The sequence below is a fragment of the Monodelphis domestica genome, chromosome 2, assembly GCF_027887165.1.
Source record: "Monodelphis domestica isolate mMonDom1 chromosome 2, mMonDom1.pri, whole genome shotgun sequence".
Lineage (NCBI taxonomy): Eukaryota > Metazoa > Chordata > Mammalia > Didelphimorphia > Didelphidae > Monodelphis > Monodelphis domestica.
The window spans coordinates 491,815,123-491,840,981 of record NC_077228.1 but is presented as its reverse complement, the minus strand read 5'-3'; the positions used below and the strand labels follow the sequence as shown (position 1 = coordinate 491,840,981).

At 39.0% G+C, this 25,859-nt stretch overlaps 1 long non-coding RNA gene across 1 annotated transcript in view; it reads left to right on the top strand.

Annotated features, from left to right (window-relative positions):
• The window catches only part of LOC103104648 (uncharacterized), an 84,505-nt gene extending 70,395 nt beyond the window's left edge, over positions 1-14,110 (top strand). Inside the window, exons 2-3 of the long non-coding RNA XR_001627318.2 lie at positions 1,857-1,995; positions 13,382-14,110. This is a non-coding gene — a long non-coding RNA (uncharacterized LOC103104648). The remainder of the gene's footprint in view (positions 1-1,856; positions 1,996-13,381) is intronic.
• Positions 14,111-25,859: the final 11,749 nt, after the last annotated feature.

Below are 25,859 nucleotides of genomic sequence, written 5' to 3'. Positions count from 1 at the left end.
AACTCAAGGAAGAAAATAACTTTCTAAAAATTATAATTGGACAAATAGAAGCTAATGAAACAATGACATCAGAAAATATTGACACCATTTTTTAAAAAGAAAAAATATAAAAGAAAATGTAAAATACTGGAAAAATTGGAAAGTTCACTGGAAAAACAACCAACATGGAAAATAGCTACAGGAGAGATCATCTAAGAATCATCAGAACACCTAAATTTCACAATAAAAAAAAGAGCCTGGATATCATATTACAAGGAATCATCAGGGAAAATTGCCTTGATATCTTTGAGCAAGCGAGAAAAATAGAAATGGAAAGAATGCACCTCTCCTTAAGGAGATCCCAAAATAAAATATTCGACTATTATAGTTAAATTCAGAACTCCTAAACAGGGAAAAGTACTATAAGTTGCCAAAAGGAAACAATTCAAATTCTGAGGAGCCATAATCAGGATTATACAGAACCTAGCAGCTTCTATATTAAAAAACCAGAAGTCATGGAATATGACAATCTGAAAGGTAAAGGATCTAGGACTACAACCTAGAATTACATACTCAGGAAGATTGAGCATAATTCCCCAAAGGGGAAAAATTTATGTTTAATGAAATAGTGGAATTTCAGACTTTCCTGACCAAAAAATCGGAACTGAAAAGAAAATTTGAGATAAAATTTGACATTCAGGAGAAGTACAAGAAGGTAAGGGGAAAGAGTTTTCAAATTTTTGAACTGAGTACTCATGCCTGGGAAGGTGAAAATTGAAATAATTAAGATACTTGAGAAAGGTAAAGTACTTAAAGTATGCATGATACCTAAAGTACCTAAGATACACCAAATCTCTACTTTTCTTCCTTCCTTTCTTTCTCCTTCCTGCCTTCCTTTTAAAGCACAAAACTGTTCGAATTTGAATTATTCTTTCCAGAATATTTTGAAACTTTTTACTACTTTCTAAAATGCTAACCTATAGAAGTACAATCCTTTAGCTCTTTCACTTTTTCTAGTCTCTAGGAGACGTATTTCTCCTTTGTAAAAATTTATATGATGTTTGCCTCCAGCAAGAAGTCATTTCATATCGCTGCTATAGCTGCCACCATTTTTGTGCTTTTGGTGTCCAAAGATTAGTATTAGGGTTAAGGTTATCACAGGGAACCATGGTCCTATGTGGCTTTTGCCCAAATATATACTGTGAAGGGTCAGACAATTAGCCCCTTTGCCAAGTCCATTTGTATTCCTGAGCACTCCTAACTCTGGGAACTCTTAGGATCTGAATGTCTGGTGCTAATTTGCCTAGCCTTAACTTAATTTGTTTAGGTCTAATTTATGTCTCTTCTCCTTCATACATTTTTAGCTCACTAATTAGAAAGGGCCAAGGGAATGGCAGGGAAATACGGTTCTCTAACCATTTCTCATCAGGCTAGGGGTTTTCCTATTTTATTTATTTTTAAATTTTATTTAATTGATTAATTTAGAGCATTTTTCCAGGATTACAAAAATCATGTTCTTTTCCTCCCCTCTCCCATCTCCCTTCCATATCCAACGCAAAATTCCACTGGGTGTTTTCCTATTTAGATCACCTCCTCTTTGGAGGTAGCTAGAAGTCAAATATATTCAGTACAGACACTGGCCACTATTAGGTAACACAGTGATAGATCATTCATTAGGAGAAGAGTAACTAAGTCAGGACAACTTGTTCTTTGACACAAAGCACTACAATCTAGAAGGTATAAATAGTACTTGTACTCCTTTATCAGGTTAAAAAAATAAAATTAGCACCTAGTTAGAAAAATTAATTATTTAAAAGAGGAAATGCCATTATTATCTACTCTCTAGATTAATCATATCTTCTTCTCTTTTCCCCTAGCAGCCTTGCAGTGACAACCTTGGGTTTCCCAGGATAACCCTATATATGATCTTGCATCCTAAAGTTTGAAGTCTTTCTCCAAGAGCTTTCCCCAACCCCATCTCCTATCCTCTAGCCAACCAAATATCATAAAATACAGGTAATCCTTCCACATTGTGACTTTCCCTATTGAGGTTTTCATATGTTGTGGGACAACATAGCAAAATAAATGTTGGGAAAGTTGTACAGAAACCACAGACGACATGTGAAGGCCAGAAGATGATATAGAAAACATTTAGAAATTCAGAAATGCATAAGATATGTGCATAATATTGTATATCAACATATTTTATCTTTTAATACCACAAATATACACAATTTCTTTTTTAAGTTAAAATAAGTAAAATGTTTAAGTTTGCAAAAAGAATATAAAAGCTAGAAGATGACACACAAAGGCTAGAGATGTTAACATTGACCAATATATTGCCTATGACCAAATGCTTATCCCCAATTTTACAATAAATAATGTAAATATCCTATGAAAGAAAAATTTAAAAAATTCAGACTTCTGTGATATGAGGGGTGGTTTAAAAATTTTTATTTGGACTTCCCAGATTGTGGAGGGGGTGGGGGAAAAGTGGGAGAAGTGCACAGCACCCTGAACCTCAACAAGATAGAAAGGAAACCTGTAGTTTGATGTGATTTGCTTGTAGTTCTGCTTACTAGAATATTCAAAAATCTTTCTTCTTTTGAGATGCCTTCCACTTCCCAACTTCTTTTGCATCTGATCCTCCCCCCAACTTCCTCTTTCCTTCTGTAGGGCATACACTTGGAGGCTGAGCTCCTTCAAGATTTCAAGGAATAAATCTTTCTATTGATCAAGTCAAGAAGTCAACAAATATTATTTGAACAGCTTATTCTTTGGGACATCTAGGTTGCCCAATGGATAGAGCTGGACCTGGAATCAAGATAGACTTGAGTTCAAATCCAGACTCAAGATACTTACTTATTGTGTGACCCTTGGCAAATCATTTAACCTTGGATTGCCTTAGTTTCCTATTCTGTAAATAAGGATACAAATAACACCTACTTCTTAGGATTGTTGTGAGAGTCAAATGAGATAACAATTATCAAGTGCCTGGCACTCAGTTAGTACTATATGGTAGCTATTATTTATGATAATAATAATGGTGATGATGTATCTATTTTGGGCTAAGGGCTAAAGGCACAAATACAAACAGATAGTCTCTGCCCTCTAGGAGTATAAATTCTGATGAGGAAAGACACCACAAAAAAGAACTAAAAAGGATGTGTGGGGGCTAGTAGAAGTGGGAGGGTGTCTTGGTAGGATCAGAGGATCAGGAAGGATCAGAGTATAGACTGGATAGGAAGAAAATAAGGGCATTATTGGCACCCTGAGAAGACAAAAAATAATTATGTGGGCATCTACATGTATGTGTATATGTGTATGTATACATATGTCAGGGAGATCTATAACTCACAAATACACATATACAATACCTAAATACACAAGTTTAGATGTATTGGCACTCAGAAATATATACAGACAGGATCCTATGCTTATATGCAAACATATATACACGCATGTACGTAAATAGTTGTGCATCTACCTATACACTGGAAAGGGGAGGCAAACTTGTTAGATATAGTGACTTTGAAGCCTGGAAGTGGTTGGTGTTGGGTGAGGGTTGATGGGGATTCTCTAGTCCTTTCTGGCTTCATTCGGGAGGGTAGTGGGATATTAGTATTTAGATCATCACTTTTGGGGGGATCCTCTGCTAGGAATTTAGTTACAGCTATAACCTTGGGCTCACACGCAGAACTTTGGGTTGAATGCAAGGCTTGCCAAGAAATGGACACAGTTCTTAAAGTCCAGTCCACATTCCTTAGAAGGCACACAATGGGAACAAGTTAGTTACAGGTATGGCTATGGGGGCATTTGGGGGCAAAGGCATAGGAGTTATATGGAGGAGAATTCAGTACAAGGTGATTCCATCTTAGACACAGCTCAGCAAAGTGCAGCAGGAGTCCCAGACTGGGAAATCAGGACACTTGGGTTCTAGTCCTGGCTCATTCAGTCTTTTCCAAGCTGTGAGACCTTAGACAAAGTATTTTGCCTCTTCCAGCCGATCTTAATCCTGTCTCAATCCAGTTTTGAACTGGGGACCCTAGAAGGGAGGGGATCCACTGGCAACAGGATAAACTGGAACCTTGGTCGGGACCCAGATGGCGCTGGCCTTTCAGATGGGCGAGGCCTTGGGCTGGCTGCAATGGAGAAGGCTCTGGCAGTAAAGCAGAGAGGATCCCCCACAAGAAATATATCACCTGCTGACACTTTTATGACCCAGGCCCCCTCTTAGAAAACGCAGCCCCGAAGAGCAGCTCTGTTTTTTCCTGCCCAGCTTGAGATCACATGCTTGCCCTGGGGCTGCCACCCCGAGTCAGGGAGGCCCATCTATTTCCCTCCTCGCATAGGTCTAGTGATTCTAGTCAGGTGCAGAAAGCTGATAAATCACCAGAGCCGTCTCCTTGTATCTATCAGTCAGGAGGCTTGTCATTTCCCAGGCCTCGAGCCACATGAAAGCAAATGGAGAAATGGGAGAGGGCTGTGGAGAGGGAAAGGGGAGAGGGAGTGAGGGTGATGGGGAAACAGGGCAAGGAACAAGTGGGATCTGAGAGAAAAGGAATGCCACCTGGAGGGGAGCTGGGGAGAGAATCCGCGCAAGTGTTCGCAGTTTGGAGGAGAGGCAGTGAAAATTTACACCTCCTCCCCCTCCCCACCGACTTCCTTTCCCTTTGAAGCTTCGAGGTGGTTGGGGCTGGGCTGAGGATTGACAGGGAGGGGGATTCTCTAGTCCTCCCTGGCTTCAGTGGAGGGGGATGGCCAGTTAGTGTTTAGATCATCACGTCTTTGGGGATCCTCTACTAGGAATTTAGGACATAGAGGATGTATATGGAAGCTTCTTTATTCACAAGTCACATGGAGGGGAATTTAGTACAGGGGTGATTCCATCTGGGGTGCAGCAAGAAAGAGTGTTGGACTGGGAGTCAGGAGACCTGGGTTCCAGTTCCGGCTCACTCAGTCTCTTCTAAGCTCTGAACCCTTAGACAAATTATTTTGCTTCACCCAGCCTATGTTGCCTTATCTACCAAATGAAGGACTGAATCAAGCATTCTTCATCTTTTTGTGACATAGACACGTTCTCAGAATAAGAGGTTTGGTGTGTATAAAGTAAGAAAACCATAGAATTACACAGGAAACCAAATGGGTTGAAATGCAATTTTTAAGATACTTTTTAGAAAAACAAGTTCACAGACCCTAAGAAGCCCTAAGAAGATCTCGAGGGCCCTTTTCAGTTCCTCAAGTCCATCATTTCCTCTTCAACCCATGACAATTGCTTAGCTCAGCAATCAGCAATCAGCCAGGCTACTTTCCCACCAGTCAGTCCTCCAAGTTGGCCTTCAGGCTGCCATTTCCTTCACAGTCTTTAAAAGTCACATGACCAGTAACTGTTATTAGAAGACACTACATTTTTGTCCAAAAGACTCATGCCAGTCACACTCAGGGCTCGGTATACCTGAGCCCTTATAGGGATTGTTGGTGAGGAGCTCTCTCTCTCTCTCTCTCTCTCTCTCTCTCTCTCTCTCTCTCTCTCTCTCTCTCTCTCTCTCTCTCTCTCTCTCTCTGTCTCCCTGTCTCTCTATCTCTCTGTCTCTGTCTCTATCTCTCTGTCTCTGTCTCTATCTCTCTGTCTCTGTCTCTGTCTCTGGCTCTATCTCTCTGTCTCTGTCTCTATCTCTCTGTCTCTGTCTCTCTCTCTGTCTCCCTGTCTCTGTCTCTGTCTCTGTCTCTCTCCTTCTCTCTCTCTCCCCCCTCCTTCCCCCAAGTTAGGATATATACACAAATATGTATGTATATATATATATATATTCATACAGATATGTGTTTATACATCCATGCATATACACACAAATATATTCCAAAAATTCTAGTTCAGGTTTAAGTTGTTAAATATTTTGGGACAGTTTGTATAAGACAGAATGAGTGTAAAAATTATTGAATGAAGAAGAATATTGTCCAGTCAGATACACACACACAAATATATATGTGTGTAGATTGAGTACTGGGCTTGGAATCAGAAAGACTCATCTACATGAGTTCAAATCCAGTCTCAGACACTCTCAGACACTCAGACACACTCAGACACACTCAGACACTAGCTGTTTGATCCTGTGAAAATCACTTAACCCTGTTGGACTCAATTGCTCATCTCTAAAATGAGCTGGAGAAGGAAATGGCAAATCAGTCCAGTATTTTTGCTAAGACAATGCCAAATGGAGTCACAAAGAGTCAGACACCACTGAAATAACTGCACAACAACCATAGATAGTGTAGATTAGATTGGTAGATGGATGGACAAACAGATAGACAGACAGAAAGACAGATAGATAGATAGACAAACAGATAGATAGATAGATAGATAGATAGATAGATAGATAGATAGATAGATAGATAGATAGATAGACGGATGGACGGATGGACGGATAGACAGACGGACAGGCAGACGGACGGACGGACAGACAGACAGACAGACAGACAGACAGACAGACAGACAGACAGACAGACAGACAGATAGATAGATAGATAGATAGATAGATGATAGATAGATAGATAGATGGACGGATGGACGGATAGACAGACGGACAGGCAGACGGACAGACAGACAGACAGACAGACAGATAGATAGATAGATAGATAGATAGATAGATAGATAGATAGATAGATAGATAGATAATTTCCAGATCTGTGATTCATAGCTGAAGCACTTAGAGACTGATTGACTTGTTCCCACAAATATGTCACAGGCAGAACTTGAACTGAAGTCTTCCTGACTCCAAAGCCAGTCTTCTATCTGGTGTTCAAGCTTCTAATGCATATCATACAGCATCATTATTTTAAGGCTCATTTCGCTAATCAGGGATCTGGAATACAAACTTCTTTCTCTCCTGTATTGTCTTTTTCTACCTGCCCCCACCTCCTCAAGCACCAATGAATGACTTATTCTGGGTCACAGAGTACTAAAACTGTGAGTGGGGCCCAAAGCTCCTAATCTGCCTAGCTTATGGTTCTTTTCTCTAGGTCATGGCTCTCCACCACACTCATTTTTAGAAGAACAGGAACAGAAAGTGTTGTTGATGAGCCAAGCTTTCTCATTTGTTCATTCCACTTTGTGCAAGATATATCTTCCCTGGGTGCAGGAGGAAGATGCTCTCTCTCCATCCTTCTGAATTTTTCAGTTTGTTCAGGGCAATGACTGGGTGAAGAATTAGTTGGCCCTCCTCCAGGAGTTCCTCTTTTGCCATGGAGAAGATTGGTGAGTGCACAGCTGTTGTACAGAGGGAGAGTTCTATGCAGGGAAACCAGCTGCTAGAAAATTCATCCTCTAGAATCCCAGCCATGAATGCTATTCTCCTCTTTTCCAGTCACACCCCTAGTTTGGGCTGTGTGCCAGAGGCTGCAGCATGGCACATGTGTGCATCCTGGGGAGCTCTACTTCTCCCTCCACACACTCAAATACTTTCCAGTAAGAAGGGGAACAGGCATTTGCAGAGAGTTTCCTGGAGCTCTGAACTAAGAACTAGAAAGAGATGCAAAGAGCACAGAATAGTCCCAGCCTCCAGCTAGCTGGAAGACAGAGTTTTCTCATGAAGCAAATGGAGAATACTTTCTTTTACTGGGAACTTATCAACCAAGGGAAAAGGAGAGCAAGGGGCCAAGAGCAAGATGAGGGATGGTTAAATTTTTACCCTCGGAAATCAGCAAATACTGCAAATCAGGGCTTGATTCATTGCATTGACCATCTAAGACTCAAGAAGGTGATAGGGAAAATGTTAATGTAGATTCAACTGGTGTGTCCTGGTGCATTTATCTTTACCAGACGGGTTATTATTAAACATTTACTAGCACATCCTTGGACCTGGGTATATAGTGGTATCCCCAAAGTCTTAGTGCAAGTTTAGGATAACGAGACAGAGAGATAGATGGGGGAGGGGGTTTATTAAACACTGTGGACATACCTTGGAGTCAGGAAGATATGATTCAAATTCTAACTCTAAGACTAAATTATAAAAGACTTGTTGGAAAATAGTTTCCACAATGGAATTTACTTATACCAATGAAATTATGTTTCAAATAAATAAAATGAATTGGCATTCATATTTTACTTTAAAGTGTGCCAAGGGCTTTTTATTGATTATCTCATTTGATGTTCATTAGAACCTTATAAGAACTATTTTGTCTTTCTCACTTTAAAGAAGGGGAAACGGAGGCTGAGAAACTAAAGAACTTACCCAGCTATACAGAGCTGGTAAATATCTGAGATCTGAGTCTAAGTGTTTTTAGTCTCACTGACTCACACTAACTGCCTCTAAGACTGGTACCATGTTCTTTATATTCTGTTTAATGACTGTCGATCAGCATACTCTAAGATGCCTTATCCATCCCTCAAGGTTTAGGCTAAGTTCTACCTTCTTCATGAAGATATCTTGTCACTTCTACCTAGATCCATATTTTCCTTTCTTAAAACGCCTTACACTCTACTTGTGCATCTATGTAGTGTGGAATCATATACTATTTTGTTGTCTATTTTGCTTATTTATGTTCATGTCTTATCTTCCCAACTCAATTATAAGCTCCTTGAGGGCAGGGTGCATTTCTTATTATTTCTTTGTGTGGTGCATGTTCTGGAGCTACTGTTCCATGTGTCTGGAGGGAGACTGGCTACTACTTCTCTCAAGGATCTAGGTTTGACCTCAAGGAGTTATGAGTACTTCTCCAATACTATGGTTCATGAGCACCCACCAACATCCTTCTCTAATTATTATTAATAAGAATCAACCAAACAAAATATCTTCAAAGGGTAGAAGCATTGGGGTCTGTTTCTAAGAAGAAGCAAGAAATGAAAATATCAAAGACACAAACTTTGTCTTGACATGAAAAACTTCCTAATAGTTTGAACTGTCTAGAAGTCAAATGAGATGCTTCAAAAAGTTGTAGGCTTCCTTCCTTCATGAAAAGGCTGGATGAGCACTTAAGGTATTTCATTGGTGGAATTCTTATATACAATTGGGTTGGACTAAATGTCTTCTGAGGTTTGTTTGTTTTTTTAAACTCTTACCTTCTCTCTTAGAATAAATGTGTATTGCTTCCAAGGCAGAAGTTCTGAGTGGGAAGGGTGAGGCAATGGAGGTTAAGTGACCTGCTCAGTGTCATATAGCTAGAAGTATCTGAGGACAGATCTGAACCCAGGATTTCCTATCTCTAGGCCTGGCTCTCAATCCTCTGAGCATTCTAGCAGCCCTCTTCTAAGGTTTGTTTTTTTTAAACTCTTGAGATTTAATGATTCAAGGATGACAATTCTCCTCTCTCTTGTAACCGCGAAAATGTGGTTTTCAGGACTGTGAATTGCCAAAACTGTAAAGGTTTCGGCCAAACTGTAAAGATAATTTTTAGTGTCTTGATTTAAATAAAAAATAAGTGGTCACCATGGGAAAATTCCCAAATATGAAAATCCCCAAGTCAGCTGGGTTTTATGGAGATTTTAATTAATACAAATGAAGAAATTAAGGAAAGGGGAGAGAGATGGAGAAATAGAAATAGTAGAAAGGGTGAGCCTTAAGGGAGAGTGAGTCAGTCTTTATCACTCACCACAAGATCATCTCAAGTAAGCTCCAGTCCTCCACTGAACTCCTGAACTCCTGAACTGAGTTCAGAGCTCCAATTCAGCTTCCAAACTGAATTAAATTCTCCTTTTAAAGAAATTTTCTCTTATGTCACCTCCCCTAAATTTTCACATCTACCAATCACAGTAGACACTTTTCCCCAGGACTGCCCATTCTTAGTTCTCACCACTCTTTAGTTCTCACCTTCTCTGGTTAGATTATATCTTCTAAGTACTTCACATATCTTTTGCTAAGCTTGCCTTTTGTAAGTTGCTTGACCTTTTAGTGATTAATTTAACCTTTATAGGTACTTAGCACCCTTTTGTATTAGATCTAAAAATAAACCTAGCTTAAGGTTCTAGCTTTACTATAAGTATGAGTTAGGGACCTTTCATTGTTCCATCAGGAGTTTACAACTTTATCTTCCCCTAAGGCACACTGTCTGAGCAGGGTGGAGTAATTTTAAAGTTCTCAATACATTCCTGACCAAGTACCTCCATTGTAGAAAATGGGAAATAGCTTAATCAAATCTTCTGAAGTAGAGTCTGAGCAGTTTTAAGATTCACACTCTGATAGGTAACTATTTATCATTTAAAAACATTTTTTCTTTCTTTCTTTCTTTTTAAAAATTTTCCATGTTTACAAGATTCATATTTTCTCCCTCCCCTTATCCCTTCCCCCTCCTGGAGTTGACAAGCAATTCCATGGGATTGGTATCTATTTATCTTTAAAGGGCTGCATAGTCTTCCAGACTAATAGTACCATTTCAAAGTTAAGGACTACTCTACAAGGTGAAAGAATATATCATCACAAGAGAACTGACACCTTTCCCCAAGTTATATTCTCTGGAGCTTACACAGGCATCTCCAGAATACCCTAATTGACGTCTCCAAGATACCCTAGCTGAGGACTTTCTCTGGAAGGAGAGAAAATTTCAGACTGAGATTATCCACCCCTTTCCACAGACTTCCACAGTATATATGACTTATAAAACCAAAGGACAGGGTCTGTGTTTGCCCCACATTGTGCCTCTATTTCTATTTGGTACAGGAACTTGGCGCATTCTGCCACCTCTTCTCTACTTCTGCCATCTCTGGTGATGCTGGCTTCCTTAAAGTCAATGAGCAGAGCAGAAATCCAAATCTACTCTCCTTATATACTTTCTCTTTCCTTTCTTTGTAACTTCACCATCTCTTCAAGGCCAAGGTCATACTCCAGTGTTAATGGTACCCAGGACGGGACAAGTTTCACACTTGTCCAAGAGTGACCTTGTCAAGGAAATTTCACACTTTATTAAGGAGCCCTCATCAAATCAACTCGTAAACAAAGACCTTATCCACTGGCAAAAAGGACCTTTGAATCTACATAGGTACAAATTCCCTGAACCCAGGAAAACACCTGTGTACATCCTCTACAATTATAAGATATTGTAGCAGAAAGATTTAGAAATCCCAGATCAGAGGTCCAACTTTCTCCCACTTGCTAACTTGAGCAAGTTGCACAAATGTCTCAGCTTTTGTTTTTTCTGTAAAATAAGGACTGTGTTACCTGTGTTATAATGTGTAGGAAGTATGACTTTATGACCACAGAGCATAAGATTAATAGGGTTAAAGGCTAGAATTATAATTTCTTTGTTATAAAGAACTTTCCAGATGAGGACACTCTCCATATCCATGAAAATCATCCACTTAGATTCTTGGAGACGTAGCCAGAGCCCCAAGAGGTTAAGTGACTTGTCACGTCATCGGGACCAGAACCCAGGTTTTATTGGCTCCAAGGTCAACTCTCTATCAATTAACTCCTACTGTTTCCCATCTTATAAAGGTCAGTAATAATTAGTAGTAGTGTTTGTGTGACTTTTTTGTGTAATGGTATTTGCAGATGTCACTATGGGGGATGTGTGTGTATGAAAAGGGGTCAAGTGGATAATCAGAAGCACCAGGGTGAAGACTTGAGCTGGCTAATTTTCCAGACAACTCAAAGCACTTTATAAAGAGTTCCTTACATTATACTGGTGAGGCAGGAATTATTGCCCCATTTTATGGATGGCACAATGAAGGTTCAGTGAAGAAAAGTTATTTTTCTGTAGCTACTCAAAAGACAAGTAGCAGATGTGAATGAAAATAAGGCCAGTCTGTACACTACAGGACCTTTGTTCTATTCACCAGTGACTATAGATTCTTTAAGTGGATAAAATACCACTTTCATTCTTCACAGGTTTGGGGTGAATCTCATTGAATTCCCATCAGTCAAATGCTTGGAGAGCTCCAGATGAAAGGCACCAAGATATGTAAACTACTACTCTGCCTTTAGGTCAGCTGCTTTTCAGCTTTTGGCCACATGCATGAGCCAGGCTGTTTCCATCTGCTGATCTGTCAGGCAGCTCCTCTCCCAGGCTCCTTCCCTCTTTCCTTGGAGTTTCTTCAATGAAACATTTCACTCCTTCAAAAGCTGCTTCCCCAAATGGGGTGGGAAGGGTCCAATATGGTTGCAGTTAGCTTTCGGGGGATGAGCAGGATGCTTTCCCTTCAATATAATGGTCCCAGCAAATGGGTATTAAAAGCCTTCTCTCTCAACAAAACTGAAGAAATAAGTTTCAACTCAGTTTTTCCAAGAAAGCTAGGAATCTAAATAAAATCACTTCCCCCTAGCCACCTTCTCACCCTAGAAGATCCTTCCTCATTTCTTATTGGTCAGTTCTCTTGGAGCTGCCATTTTAAGCAAAGAACTCAGGTGGACTAGCTTACCCCTTCATTCCTCTTTGGGCTCCAATCCTTACTTTCTATTTCTTTCTCTACCATGCTACACTTTCCCAATCTCCAACCCCTTATGTACCTATCCACTCCCTCTTCAGCTTCCTTTTAAGTGTTGTCTCCATGGGCATCCCCATCACCCTGTTAGACTGTATGTTTCTTGAGGACAGAGACTTTTTTTTCCTTCTGTTTCTTTCCTACTGCTTAGCACAGTGCCTGATCCATAGTAAGTACTTTAGAAAATCTTTCTGGGGAAGCTAGATAGCTCTGTGGATAGAGAACAGGTGTAGAGATGTGAGAGCCTAGGTTCAAATCTGACCTTGGATACTTCCTAGCTGAGTGACCTTGGAAAAGTCACTTAATCCCCATTGCCTAGTCCTTACTACTCTTCTGCCTTGGAACCAATCCTTAGTATTGATTCTAAAATTGAAGGTAAGGGGTTTAAAAAAATTCTTGCTGTCTTGACTTGTTAATGTATAATGCATTATGGTTTCTAGAGGATTTTATACATTTGGCACCACTTGAACCTCACAACAGTTTTGTGAATAGATAATGTGAAGAAGATGACTACCCTCTTTACAGATGAGAAAACTACAGCTCAGAGCTTAGCTTACAGTTCATCTAGACCAGCTTTCTCATTTTACAGATAAAAGAATTGAGGCCCAGAGAAGGAAAGTGACTTGTCTAAGGAAATCCAGAGAGTAAATATCAGTCAGAAATTGAACCTAGCTCTTCTGACTCCATAATGGATAGTGTGCCAGGACCTGAAGTCAGGAATGCTCATGTTACTAAGTTCAAATCTGGCCTCAGATATCTACTAGTTGTATGATGCTGGGCAAATCACCTAACTCTGTTTATCTCAGTTTCCTCATCTGTAAAATGAGCTGTATAAGGAAATGGCAAATCACTTTAGTATCTTTGCCAAGACTACCTCAACGGGGTAAAAAAAAAGAGTTGGAGCTGACTGAAAACAACCCAACAACCTCTGATACCAAAGTCAATGTTTAGTTCTTTTCAATCATCAAGCATTTCTTTTTTTCATCTTCCCAGGTCTCTCCACTCCTTAAAATAAAGAAAAGAAGAAGAGAGAAAGGAAGGAAAGATGGAAAGATGATGAAAGAAAGATGTAAAAAAGAAATACAGAATGCTTTCTTGTATTATATCGTCATGATAAAGCAAAATAAATTTCCAAGTTGACCTCTTCTAAAAATGTGCTTCTCATTTTTCAGTTTCAGAGAGATCTAGGAAGACTTGTATGACCTGATGAAGAGTGAAATGAGCAAAACCAGGAGAACAATTTATAATATAATATCAATATTGTGAAAGCAAAATTCTGAAAGACAACTCATCAATAAAATGATCAACCATGATACCAGAAGATTGTTTAAGAACTCTATCTACCTCATGACAAAGAGATGGACTAACAAGCAGAATGAGAAACACATTCCATGATTTCATTGGGGGTATATTACTAAGATATAGTAGAAATGATTCTGTGCCCTGCACTGGTGTCTATGAACTTTGTACAAATGTTTGGAAGAGCATGATCAGGGAGTTCCCTAGTCATCTTTTTGGTCTTTATGGCCATCCTTTGATTAGGACAGATGTAAACCCAAGAACAGACCTTGGTTAAATAACTCCCATCAAGTCTTTCTCTGTTTCTGGGAAAATATTTTTAATACTTCTAATTTAAAAGGGAAAAAGACATTTAATTTAGTGATTTTGTCTTGGTTTGCTATTTTTACCCCATGTTTTAATATAATTTCTTTAATTTAAAAATGTTACTGATTTTTTTGTTTCTTATACACCATAGATACCCCCATGTATCCCTCTTTCTCCCTCTCCCAGAAAACCATTTCATATGACATATAGTATTTTTAAAGGGGGAGTAAAAAGTCAGCATAACTGATTGATACATTGAAAAAGTCTGAAAACAAAGTATGAATTGTTTACCTGTGGACCTCCCACCTCAATGAAGGGGTAGGCTATGGGGCTTCTCTCATATTTCTTCATTCATATCCTGCTTGACCTTTATAATTTTGTTCCATTCAATTTTAATTTTTTTGATGTGTGGTTGTTTTTTCCATTTACATTGTTGGAGTTGCTATGTATATCTTTATCTTGACTCTGTTGACTTCATTCTGTATCAGTTATATAGATCTTTCCATGCTTCCCTGTATTCATCACATACATCATTTCTTATAGTACAGAAATATCTCATTACATTCATGGACTCTAATTTATTTAGTTATTCCTCAACTGATAAACATCTACTTTGTTCCCACACCTTTACTATTAAAAAATGCTGCTACAAATATTTTGTAATACATGAAGTGTTTTCATATAATTTCTACACTAAAGACCATTAGACTAACTTAAAAGTGCTACAAGCTTACTTAATCACGTAAGGGAAGAGGATGAAAATTTGAAATGATTTCAGTTTTTGTAGTGGGTCTAGGAATTCAGGAGCCTCAAAGGTATTGGCAGGAGATGGATATGGGTTGGAAGGTAAACCTTGAAGATTAACTAGCTTGCAGAAGTCAGTGGCAGAGCTAGGATTTGAATCCACACCCTTTCCATTTCCAGGTCAATGATCTTTCCACTATACATTAGCATGTTACCTTAAAGATAGAAAGCTGTGCTACTTTGTGATTTGGTTTGAAAAGATTAGCCTCTAGTTCATCCAGTTTCTCCATTCTCACCTTAGTCTCTTAGGGATCAGAGATTTGGAAAGAAAGAAATCCCAGTTGAAATGGGAAAGGGTTGGGTGGATCAAAGGAAAAGCCTGAGGCTTAGATGGAATAAAAGTCTTATTGATGTGATCTGATTTGCCCAAGCACAAGGAAGCATATCTAAGAATGGGAGAAGCCAAAGTAACCAGTTCATCTGTAGTTAACATGCAGGACAGAGCAAGGTAAAGGACATGAAAAATATTGCCTTACCAATGACATATTTTCAGTGTCAGTAATTTCTGCTCTTTTTGGATGCAGGTACGCAACTTCTCTTCTATTACTTAGTAAGCTCAGAGCCCTTTTGAGGTTGCCTAAGGGTGCTTAAAAGCATTGCAAGTAGGGTAGGGCAACTTATACTTTGTCTCAGAGTACCCACTTCTGGATGGGGTGGGAGTGGGTAGCCTTTACAGCCTGGGCTATATTGGAAGGCTGACCACGCTCCCTTGTTCAGTCTTGAGTCACCATGTGTCACTGTGATGCCTCTCTCTCTCTCTCTCTCTCTCTCTCTCTCTCTCTCTCTCTCTCTCTCTCTCTCTCTCTCAGGGTCCACTTATCCCCACTGCCACATCATCCTACCTCTTCCCTTGGGATTGTAGGATGAGAGACCATAATTCCTACTTTGACACCACAGAGCAGATACCCCAAGGGATGGATTACCTTCTCTCCCAGAATGACTACACCTGGCTCTGATTGTCCTCTTGCAATCCCTCTCTGATCCCTGCTCAACTTAATTTGTCCCAGGTACAAGCAGTTCCTAGTTATAGCTCTAGCCTTTAATAATAGTGACTCAAAGTTTTATCATGCTTTAGCTTTGAAAAATGCATAGATATTTATTTATGATCTTTTATGAGTTAACAGTAAGGCTTTGATCCTTTACATACACAATCTCATTCAAACCCAATAACTTTATGTATGAAGTAGTATTAGAGATATTACCAACCTCATTGCCAGAATTCAGGCTTAGAGAGATGAATGACTTGCATGTGGTCACATGGCTAATAAATACTTGAGATAAGATTTGAAGTCAGATTCCAAATCCACACTGAGATGCTGCCTCGGTTTCCAAATAAAGACTAGTTCTTGTACTCAAAGGAAGGAGGTGGCACAATATATCTATAGTGCTGGGCTAGGAAACAGATAGACCAGAGCTCAAATGCAACCTCAGATGCTTACTGTGTGATCCTGGGCAAGTCACTTAGTGTTTGTCTGACTCAGCTCCCATAACTGTAAAATGGGGAGATTAATAGCACCTACCTCCCAGTATTGTTATTAGAATCAAATGAGATGATATTTATAAAACACTTAGCACACAGAAGGTGCTATATAAGTGCTTATTCCCTTCCACCACCCCCATACTTATAGAGTTTCCATTCCCATAGGAGGCAATGATAATACACAATTCCTACAATATGTACATTAATTAAATAGGTCAATACTTAGTGAATTCTAGGGATGGCTAGGGAGTGCAACTGCTAGAGTACCAGACCTGGAGTCAGGAAGTCTCATCTTCCTGAGTTCAAATCTGGACTCAGACACTTCCTAGCTGTGGAATCCTGGGCAAGTCACTTACAAGTCACTTACAAGTCACAAACACTGTTTGTCTCAGTTTCTTCACCTGTCAAATGAGCTAGAGAAGGAAATGGCAAACCACTCCAGTATCTTTGCCAAGAAAACCCCATCTGAGGTCATGAAGAGTCAGACATGACAAAATGACAACTACAAAGAGTATATTCTATGAGCTTGCCTCTGTACTATGGATACAAAGACAAAAACAAAGATTTGCACTCAGAACAACTTGGGCATGATTGGTCATAGGATAGTCCTGGAAGATCCTTTTCAAAATAAAAGTTGTATATATTGCCTGAGATTCAGCTAGTGTTTTCTGCTTTGTCTCTGCAGACAGATTTGTTAGCCATTAATTTCTATGCCAGATTAAACTTCCTTATTAAAACAAATGAATTAAATCAACATTTTAAAACCCCCCTCATAGAAGTTGATACCAAGTTGCAGAGCATCCAAATCTGAAGGTACATTAAAGTGTCTTTCTTCTGCAAAAACTAAAATTAATCTCAAATAATAAAAATATTTTATTTCTAGAGATTTATTAATGATCCTTAGAAATAAAGTAATAAAGGGGTAACAAAATAAAACCACGTGCCCACAGCTAATCAAGCTGTTCAAAACTCCCGCTTACCATGACAGTCACAAGCCAGGAAGCAAAGAGAGCCAACACCAGCAACCCCACTGAATTTGTCCCTCTGTCCACAGGAAGTACATAATGACAGGACATTAGTGGGCTCCTGGGAAATGCAGTTTTTAGGGTAACATTTCCAATTACACACTTCTAAGGCTTTCAACTTATTCCTTTTCTTCCACTCACGTCTAATTCTCTCATTTTCCCCTGTCTCTCACTTTAGAGAGGATAAAATCTTTTCATTCATCTAACTTAATTTGGTTCCCAAAATCTCCCTGAGATACTCAGGACCAACTGTAACTATCACTGCTAAGAACATAACTTTTGGGATACACTCTTAAAATCTACTTATGATTCCTGTGCAACTACGTTTTCCACTAAATTTGGCTTTATATACTTCTTAGCTGTGTGATCCTGGTTAAGTCATTTAACCCCATTTGCCTGGACCTTACCACTCTTCTGCCTTGGAAATGATGATTACTATCTATTCTAAAACAGAAGGTAAAGGTTTTAAAAAAGAAAAAAAAAATAATCCCCTCAAATATTTCTGTTTCTTATCCTCTTCCCCTTAAGGAAAAAAAGTTGAGAGGGACTTTTTAAAATCCTCAATCTATTTTCAGTCTTTCCAGCCCATTTGATGATATATTTTTCAACTCTGTTATTGATACATTTTTACTTTGTTTCTTTTCAAGAAGTTTCTCTGCATCCTTTCCTTCTGGTATTTGGTTGAACCTTTCCTACAATGGTAAAAAAGTTGTTCAGTAATTTTAGTTTAATGGCTTAAACTGAATTATATACTGGGAAGGTCAGCTTCCTTCTATGAATTAGGTCAAGAAACAATTAAAAATTAAACTAAATTATTATTAAAATTAAAAATTATGATTCCCAAATGAGTCCAAGATATTACGGAAGAATGACGGAAGAAGCAGCTTTCTGTTTATTCATGACACAGGACTTCCTCAATTCAAAACTTATTCCTTCCTTAGAAAAAAGACACCATCTTCCTTGACCTTCAGCGCTAGCAGAAAATGGAATGTATTAATAGATTTAGAGCTGTAAGGGCCAGAAATCCAGCCCCTTCACTTTATAGGTGAAGAAAAGGAAGCCCAGAGAGGATAAATGACTTGATCAAGATTATATGGAGAATGATAGAGGAAGTATTTGAACCCAGGTCTTCTCACTCCACCTCCACTGTTCTTTCCACTAAACTAAACTTTTTAAGAGAAGATAATTTTAAGATTGTTTCACCCTTGGGGGAGTAGACATGGGTCCTGGCAAGTAGAAATTTGATTATGAATGTATGATCTGATTCAACCAGAAGTTGTAGGCTTGGATTCAAGATTCAGGTCTTCTGGGGTCTTTCTCTTGACCTTGCCCTGTCTTCCTGTAGACTCAACAATGAAATGGGGTTGGCTATATTCTTCTGCTCTCTCTCTCTCAAACTACTTTATTCTCTCAGATTGAGTAGAAGAAATTTGGCTTAATTCTTATGGTCTCTCTCCCTCTTTCTATTTTTATCTCTCCATTTTGCATTTCCTCTTTTTTTGGTTGGTCAAGAAGCATTCTTTAGCTCATCAGGAATAAGATAGAGTTAGATGAACCATCCATTGCCATCTTTTAAAACATTTATTTGTTCATCTGTAAATTTGAAATATTAAGATACTCAGTGAATTCCCTCCCCTTCTACCCCTTCATTAGAGAAGGCACCATTTGACAAAAAAAGATATTTGTATATATAAAACTATGTCTTTCTTATTTCTATTTATCAGTTCTTCTCTGGAGTTAGACATACACAAGTCATTCTTCAAAAATATTTCTGTTGCTGTACTTAATGTTCTCTTGGTTCTCCTTGTTTCAACTCTCCATAATTTCATGTAGGTCTTTACATGGTTTCCCGAAATTAACTCGTTCGTCATTTCTTATGGTGCAGTAGTATTCTGTCACGATCATACAATATATATTGAAATATTCAAAGACTTGTGAGTTCATTGATTTGGACATTCTGCCAGTGATAAAGATTAGAGACTCAAACATGACTTCTTGTACAGTGTGACTCTCCTAACATCACGAGAACATGTAGAGCACACAGGCTGTCCACCTGGTATGTCTAGTCTTCATCATGTGGCCAGTTCATTATCTTTTTCTATTATACTAATTTGGTCATATATAGTATAAATTACTTATACTGACTATGAGCCTCTCCGTTATTCTCTCCCTGTGTGACATTTATTCAACCAAAGCAAATCAAGTATTTGAAGGCCAAAGTACTTTTTATACTCTTTGGTTCCGTTCCTTTGTTATGAGAATTCTTTGATACCAATATTGTACTTGGAGGGTTTTATCAGGTTCTTCATAGAATTTCTCTACATCTTTCCCCTAACATTGGGACCTAAACTATAATCTTTTCCATGGCGGTCTTTCCTCCCCCCAATACTTGGCATGAGATCTACCCATAATACAAGAATATCAAATGTTCCATTAAATGGTGTCTTTTTATGTGTCATAAAACTGACTCCATCAACCCCTTTCCCTGTCTCTCCAAGGAGTACTTATGAGTTATCCTTAGATTTAGCTGCAACTTCTTTTTTTCTTCAGGTTCATTTCATTGGGAAATTGTAATGATTTCAACAATTATAATAATAGCTGGTGTTTATTTATATAACTTTTAAATCAATTTAGGTCGACAAGCATTTAATCAGAACCCATGGTGTGACAGGTACTGCTCTTAGTGCTAGGGATACAAAGAAAAGAAAAAAAAAGAGTAAAAATAGTTTATTTTTTATACTTTTTTGGTCATTCACTTAACAAATGTGGGAGAAAACAGTCAAACAACTATGTAAATACAAGATATATACAGGACAAATTGAGGCGGATGTTAGAGGGGAGGCTCTAGCATTAAGGCAGAGAAGGTTGGATTTAATTCGGACTTCTTTCAAGAAGTCAGGAGGCAGGAATGAGAAGAAACTGATTCTGGGAGAAATTTTAAGGTTTACAAAGTATTGAAAATATATTACTTCCAAAGTAGTATTATTATCATCCATATTTTATATAGAAGAGGAAACTGAAGGAGACAAAAGCCAAGTGACTTGGCCAGGATGATTCAGATGGTAAGTTTCTGACTCAGAATTTGAACTCTGGTCTTCCCATTTCCAAGTCCAGCCCTGTTTCCTATGCCACTTGTGGCCTTATAGAGTACTAAAATCCAAAGAAAAAAATTTATATAGTCTAGAAACAGACTACTGGCACCCTCTACCTTCTTCATTTTAATAATTCAATACATATTTGTAAAGAGGCTACCACGTGCCAGGCACCATGCTAAGTTCCATCACTCCGATATCATCATTATAGAAGCAGAAGAGGGCCACACAGCACTGAGGGCTATTTTGCATTTCTCTTTGTTTTGTGGCTTGACATAGCCAAAAGAAGTCATTACAAGAGGACATGGATAATGAGCCTTTTTATACCTAACTAAGCTGTTCCTCTTAGAAAAGCTGACTCAGTCAGTCTGTTGTTGGGAACAGACTTGAAGCCTTTTCAACCTAGTTAATACATGCTATTGCTTATATTCTTTTTGGCATAACCTTTGAGGATTGAGGGCTACCTCCATGTGACACAATCAGAATTAAGCTTTGCGGCAGGGGAAAACATATTTTTATGTTATTTTTTCCCAGTTGTGTCTGACTTTTTGTGACACCATTTGGAGTCTTCTTGGAAGAAATATTGGAGTTTGGATTTCCTTCACTAGCTCATTTGACAGTTGAGGAAACTGAGACAAATAGGATTAAATGACTCATCCAGGGTCACACAGCTAGTTTCTGAGGCCAGATTTAAACTCAGGGAGATGAGCCTTCCTGACTCTAAGCCCACTGTGCCACATTTAAAAAAAAATAAAATTGGGAGTGTATCCTGAGCTAATAAATTTCTTTTTTGCCTTATAGCCTGATAGAATATACTCACTAGATATCGACTGCTTGAGCAAAATTGTGGCTTTATTTTGTGGGGCTTGGTACTCAGGCACTTTGCCAACCAAAGCTTTGAAAATTCTAAGATTCCTGGCCCCAACATATTTGGGGTACAGCAGGCTTAATAACACTCAACAGCTGCCCAGTAGCTGCCTTTACAAATCACCTTGAAGAGGAGTTTACTAAACCCCACAATATTTTGAGCAGAATTTGGGCAGAAAATTAAACTAATTTCATCATACCAAAGAAGAAACTAAAAACAAGTGGGCAGTAAAATGAGCCGGAGCTAGTCAGTTAATAAATTTCACTGAGCAATCTGGTCAAAGTTGAGTCACTGAAGCACATGGGAAGATTCCATCCAACTGCTAGACAGCAGAATTTCTTCAGTGCTAAGGTCACCATAGTTTAGGACCCAAAGCAGATTCTCATGGGGTTTAGAAAAGGCTGAATTTAACTTCTATCCAAAGGAGGAAAGAATCCTATTTGTCTCCCCTTTCTCATTCCAATAGAGGAAATTTGACTATTTCAGTACATCTGAGACAAGAGCAAAACCTCAAACCCTTCTTATGAATCAGTCATCTGAGTTTCAGCCTTTGTCTCACGTGCTCATGATACCTGGAGTTAAAACTAAACTGAATCTTGGCTACCAAGGATCTCGGCATACTGCAACAGCATGACCCCTTGACAATAATTACTGTTAAACTTAGTACAAAGGGAGAAACCGGAGCACAGAGAAAGAATGTCATGTCCTTTCCAATTCTTGGTCATGTCCACTAGATTAGTATTTCCTTTGCGTTTCTCCAAAGGATGTTGTTCTGCCTCTAACTCATTTGGGAATTGGGGGTGGGAGGAGAAGGTGGGGCTCTTTCAATTTAAATACTCATGTTTCTATTCCCTCCTGCCTCACAAATTCCATTTGTCTAATGTCTCTGAACCTTCCAATTTTTTTATTAGATCTGGTTTCAGTCAATGTCTCTTTTAATGATCTGAAGAGAGGTGGTAAGTGCATATTAATGAGTTTCACAAATGAGCCAAATCAGAAGCTCTAAGAATGCCTGGTGATGACAGGACACTAAAATAGGGATCTAGAGAAACCCAAACAAGGGACATGTAACCACCAAATAGGATTGAATCTAGACAAGTGCCATTAATACACTAGAGGAAATTAACTCAAAGGTCAGATATTCCAAAGTTGAGAGACCAAAGGGAGATGGCCAGAAGCAAATGATAAATGAACTCACAATAGGATAGAGTCAGCCAGATTCCCTTTAGTGTGGTGAGAGGCTGCCTATCATAAATCTAAGAAGGGAGGCTTTCTCACAGTTTCCTAGGGAAAGGAGAGCATTTCAATCTGCTCCTCCTCTCCTCCCCCCTTTCTCCTAGCTTACCCCAAATTGGTTATCATACAGTTCACAAAGCAGCATCACACTCAAAATTAATCATAGGGCCAAAGTGTGGAAAATGAGGATGTTGCTAAGGTGACTACCACATGGGTGCAGAAGCTCATGAGACTGGCCACTCCCCTAGACGTTAAGAAGAATCACAGGATCTCAAGGTTAAAAGGGACCTCTGAGGTCATCTAGAATAGATTTTGAAAGACAAGCAGCTGTGACCTGAGGGGAGTTGGGCTCCCAGCTGCCAATGGTAGTGACTGATTACACCTAGGCAATAAGAGAGTATTAGAACATTTCTCCCAAGGCAGTTGTTCCATAGAGTAGATGTGCACAAAGCTGAAGCTAATTTGGTATTGATAGAGTGTGATGCTAGTTAATACAAGAATGCAAGTAGCCAGACTGTGAGTCAATATATCCTCAGTAGGGTATGAATCACTACATATGAGGGGAGGATCTTTGGGAAATCAGAAAATGCATTTTGTGCCTTCAGGTGCAGTCAGGATTTGAGAATATGGAAAGAATGAGTACTGGGACTAAGTCCACTGGTCGACTCCAGCCTCTGACTCTAGACTGAATTATGCTGCCAGGACCTAGGGCAAATCCTCATGGAGCGATATAAGGATTTGGGGGCAAGAATGATCAAACATTGGCAGATGTGACCTCTGATTCTGAATCCCTAAGAGTTTTTGTAAACAAAAATAGGGCACCCAGGGCAACAAAAAGAAACCTACTCCCTTTGTTTGAAAGATGGTGGTATATGTGTGTGTGCTTCAGTCTGTAACCATTTTCCATCTCTGTGAACCTGGGTAAGTCATTTAACCCTGTTTGCCTCAGTTTCTTCATATATAAAATGAGATACAGAAGGCAATGGTGATCCATTCCAGTATTTTTGCTAAGAAAACTTCAAATCACAGTCACAAAGAGTTTGATACAACTGCACAACAACAACAAGATTATTTATTTGGGGGCAGATAGTTGGTATAGCTGATAGAATACTAGGTCTGGAGACGGGAAGACATACCTTCTGGAGTTAAAATTTGGCTTTAGACACTTACTAGTTGGGTGACCATGGGTAAGTCATTGGACCCTGTTTGCTGCTAGTTTCCTCATCTTTCAAATGAGCTGGAGAAGGAAATGACAAACCACTCCAGTATCTCTGCCAAGAAAACCCTAAATGGGATCACAAAGAGTTGGATACAATTAAAATACCCGAACAATAAAAATATAATTAAGCAGGAATACCCTGTATAGAAATAGATATTTCATCTCTTGACTTCCTGCCATCCCACGTTTTTTTCCCTCATCTCTAGAATACCCATCATTATCACTGTGTAAGGGAGAGGGAGTCAGCTAGATGCTACAGTGTAAAGAGTGCTGGGCCTGAAGTCAGGAAGACTCATCTTCCCAAGTTCAGATCTGACATTAAAAAGCTAACAATAGCTAATAAACTGTGTGACTGGGCAAGCCACTTAATCCTGTTTGCCCCAATTTCCTCATCTGTTAAATGATGGAATCTGTTAAATAGAGAAGCAAATGGCAAACTTCTCCAATATCTCTGCCAAGAAACCACTCCCAAAAGAGATCATGAAGAGTTGGACATAACCAAAATGAATGAACAACACCAAAGAGGGAGGGAAGGAACTGCCTTTTAGAAGAATCCTTTTCTTCCTTCAAAGTTAAGTTCAGTGGATCCTCTTCAATTTTCCTCAAGTATTTCCTCTGATATCCTTCTGGACCCACTCTTTGATGGCATTTTGTTATCTATGTGCAAGCTTGAGTATGCCTTTTAGTTTGTTCCTTTGCTTCTTACTCTCCTAGTAATTCCAATGTCTTGATTCTCTCCTTAGATTTCTTGAATTAAATAGAATTGAAAAGAGAGTGAGTGTGATCAGAGCCTAGTCAAGTGGGAGAAATCACCATGGAGGGGGAAATGGGCAGAGAATTGGGAGGCTTGTTTGACTAAGGATAAATTTTGCCAAGTTTACAATTTTGCCTGTGGCTAGATATGTGTGTACCCACTTAAGTTTTTCTATATGCCCATCCTTAATTCCACTATCACCATTATGTATGAAAAAATGACGACAGAGTCCATGTTAGCTTTATTAAATGTGACTTTTTTTTAATCCTTACTTTCTATCTTGGAATCAATACTATGCATTGGTTCTAAGGCAGAAGAATGGTAAGGGTGAGGCAATTGAGGTTAAGTCACTTGCCCAGGCTCACACAGCTAGGAAGTATCACCTGTCATCTTTAGGTCTGGCTATCTATCCTCTGAGTCATTTAGCTTCCCCCATATGTGACTCTTTAGGACCCTTCCTCAAGGGTCTAGCAAGAGAGGAAGAGAATTTTTCTTCTTCTCTCCCAAATAAGCCCTATACCACCAGTAATGTATCACTAATGACTTTTAGTCATTGTTTTCTGTTGGACTTCTTCAACACCTTGAATATCTTGGTGGGATGTGGGGGTGGAGGGAGAGGGAGTATTATTTTCCCTCCAGATATAGCAAACTGCATTTTTTCCAAGCTGCATATCATTTTATTGCTTCCTCCGATAGTTCCAATCTGCTTGGGTCTATATACATTTCTTCCTTCTGGCTGATATTTAGAGTCACTCCTCAGGAGACGTTCAGAGGGCATTTGAACAATGAGGTTTGGCCCAATATTGTGGAATTTCCTGAAAAACAGCAGTCGTCTCTGGGGTTGTTGTTGGGACTGGGTGATCAAGAACTTTTAACACTGGAGATGGAGTTGTACCACTCCATTCCAAGAGCTTTTCAGAGGAAGCTCATCTGGAAACTATCAGTACCATTAATTAGCTAACTTTCAGAACCAGGGTTTGGGACTAAAGTTTCTGTGGCCAAAAACAAAAGTGCCAGATACTCTGAGGCTAGTAAGTAAGGGACAGAGTCCCCATCACTTGCTCTAGAGGCCTACTCTCTTGTAAATAAATTTCTAGATTTCTGATTCTATGATATGCACTGGTTTATTATATTTAATCTCAGAAGAGATGCTTTAGTTATAGGAATGAGAGCCCTTCTATAATGTTGAAAGGGGTATACTATGGAAGAGGGATCCAATTTATTCTTTTTTGCTCCAAAGAGGTGAACTGGGACCAAAGGGACAACATTGTAGAAGGAATTCCTGCTCAGATGTAGGATGGACTAGATTAACTCTAAGGACCATTAAAACCCTCAGATTCCAAAATTGTAAAGCATAAGAAGGAAGGTTTTAGGTCAACATAAAGAAG